Source organism: Microtus ochrogaster, linkage group LG7_11 (genome assembly GCF_000317375.1).
Source record: "Microtus ochrogaster isolate Prairie Vole_2 linkage group LG7_11, MicOch1.0, whole genome shotgun sequence".
NCBI lineage: Eukaryota > Metazoa > Chordata > Mammalia > Rodentia > Cricetidae > Microtus > Microtus ochrogaster.
Window position 1 is genome coordinate 10120604 of NC_022032.1, and position 3107 is coordinate 10123710.

The window sequence follows — 3107 nt, forward strand, 5'->3', positions numbered from 1 at the left end:
TAACCCCAAAATAATCATACAGAAACTGTATTAATTAAATCACTGCTTGGCCCATTAGCTCCAGCTTCTTATTGGCTAACTCTTACATATTAATTTAATCCATTTCTATTAATCTGTGTATTGCAATGAGGCTGTGGCTTACTGGGTAAAGTTTCCAGTGTCTGTGTCCGGTGGCTCCATGGCGTCTCTCTCTCTGACTCTTCCCTTCTTCCTCCCAGCATACAGCCTAGCTTTCCCCACCCAGTTCTGTTCTTCCCTGCCATAGGCTCAAAGCAGTTCTTTATTCATTAACCAATAAAAGCAACACATAGACAGAAGGACCTCCCACACCAAGAGTTAGTTTTCTCTGTCTACTATGCGAGCCTCAGGGGTGAACTCAGATTGCTGGGGCTTGGTAGCTGGGACTTTCCGGACTTTGTGATCTTGTGGGTTGTGATGGCTTGAGTAATAATGCCCCCCATAGGCTCATAGGTTTGAATGTTTGGCCACCAGGGAGTGGCATTATTTGAAAAGATTAGGAGGTGTGACTTTGTTGTAGGACATGAGCCACTCGCGGTGGCCTTTGAGGTTTCAAAAGGTCCAAGCCAAGCCTAGAGCCTCTCTCTTGTCCTGCTGCCTTTAGATACGGACGTAGAACTCTCAGCTACCACATCAGCTTGCATGTGGCTATTCTCCCCACCACGATGACAATGGATTAAACCTCTGAAATTGTAAGCAAGCCCCAGTTTAATGCTTTCCTTTATAAGAGTTGTGGTCAAGGTGTCTCTTCACAGCCATAGAACACTGGCTAAGACACAAGGCTTGCAGACAGAGAACGGTAAGCAGGTCGAAGCTTCAGTGACCTAGAACAAGCTACTCTGAGCCCTTGCATCACAGACCCCAGATAAGCTGCAGGAGGGACTGGATGGAGGTCCAGGAAGCAGACTTCTGGGAGATGTTGGCTCGGGAAGGGCCGGAAAGTGCCAAGAGACCTGCAAGGAGAGCGTGTTCCCTCTGCTGTGAGCACGGAGCATCTGTCAGCTTTGGTGCTCGCCACCTGTTTCCAAGTCTTCTGCCGTGGGGCTTGAGGAGACCAGTACAGATACGCTTACTAGGTGATTGTGCTCCCAGGAGCCAGCTCACCCCAACCTGTCCTTTCCTCTCTGGCCGAAATCCCGGCTCCAGCAAAAGGCCGTATAGAAAATGCTAGACGTGCGCTGTCCCTTGACTGGATTTGCTGAGTGGGCAGCTGTTATCTATTAGAGCAAGTTTCTAAGGTTGGTACCCAAATCAGGAAATTGGTAGGTGCGGAGCGGAGTAGAGTGGAGAGAAGAGCTGCGGAGTGCAGGCAGGGAATCAACGGGAACCTCCTTCTTCCTGGCGGCCCACGCCTCCAGCACTGGACTCTGAAGGCCATCCTACCTCCTGCTCCTGTCCCTGCCTGAGATTGACCGTCCAGACACATCCCAGCAGCACTGGGCTGTTGTTTCTGTATGCCAGGTTCTGGATTGGGGTGGTAGGGGTGCGCGAGGGCTTTTCCTCTTTGCCTTTAGAGCAGGCCAGTGCTCTGGGCCTGTGGTTTTGAGTCGCGGCCTCCCTTCTTGTAAAACGAAGAGGTTTGTAAAGTGCCACTCCCTTCCATTACTGATCCGACCCTGCTCTTTCCGAGCCCATGGGACTGGAAGAGTGCGTAGGTAGCTGTCCATGGTCCAAGAGCAATCACTTGACTTCAGCGGTACTTCTTTCAGAGCCAGGGCAGGAGGTTTGACCAGGGAAATCAGTTTCTGAATCAAACCCCTGGCTAACCCAGACTGATGAAGAGGGTAAGAAATTAAACGCCTTCCAGTGATCTCTCATGCCAACCAACACCTCCCATTTGTGCCCCTTAAATTGCCTGTTGTCCTGCCAAGTTCAGTTGCTTTTCGGTCATGAAAAACCAATGCGGAGAAATTTAGAGCACAGGTTTGCCCCAATACAATAGCCTTTGTTTTTAGTGGTGGAACCCACTGGTGCAGAAAACAGTCTCCTGTACTTTTGGTTGTTGTTTGTTGCAATGGAAGCTTTGAATAAACCACAGAACTTGTGCTGTTTCTTTGGGTTACACCCTACTCCCATAGCTGTGTGAAGGCACATGCTAATCCATGGGGTTACACCCCACTCCCACAGCTGTGTGAAGGCATGTGCTCTTCCACTGGGTTACACTTCCATCCCCACAGCTGCGCTTCATAGATCTTTGTAGTTTCTTCTAACTGTGCCGGTGGGTCTAGCTAATTTATTTCTGCCTGCAGACTAGGTACGTATCTCTTTCTGTTAAAAAAAAAAGTCCAGGAGGCCCACCCTGTTTATCTGCATAAATTAGTATTCCCCCATAATTAGGACACAGGCAGACATTCAGAGGTCACGGAAGAACAGCAAATACAATTCCACATAGATCTGACCCCTTGCGAAGGACCCAGGTGGGTCTCATCTTTGAGTTCCTCCTCCATGGGCCTGGATGTCAGGGGAAGGAAGGAGGGTGAAGAGGCTGGGTCAGAAGATGTGAGAGTCAGCTTAGAAGAAGGGGGGCCGGCTCTGGAAACTGCAGAATTGATTTCTGCAAAAGAAAACAAAGCTTTTTTTTTTATTTCTTTTTTCTCCTCTTAAGTGAACCCACATTGATTTTATATCATGAAGTTAAAGGGAACTCTGGCTCGGATACTCAAGTCTCTCTGTGTGATGGCTGCCACGGGCCACGGTGCTTTTGTTAGCTGATGGAATATGTATTCTTAGATGCTGGACTTTTAATATTCTCCCAGGACTTTATTTGTTTTAGAATATTTTTATCCGTCTTCTTGTTCATGTGTGAGTTTTTCTCTGTTTTCTTTGTCTTTCTACTCTTAAATTGATCTTCACACACATTTTAGCTAGGGAGTCACTTGAGAACATTAATATTACTTTGCAAGATTGATTTATTTGTCCCTGAACTGCTGCAAGGACAACTTAGATTTCTTTGTTCTACCTTTGAATAGCCTGGCTGATTCTAAGACATCCAATGGCCTAGGCTTGCTACCTCCATGGCACCTATCTGGAGACATTCAGGTTGCTGCACCATTAATTTTAGATTACAGGATCATGTGCACGATTGATTT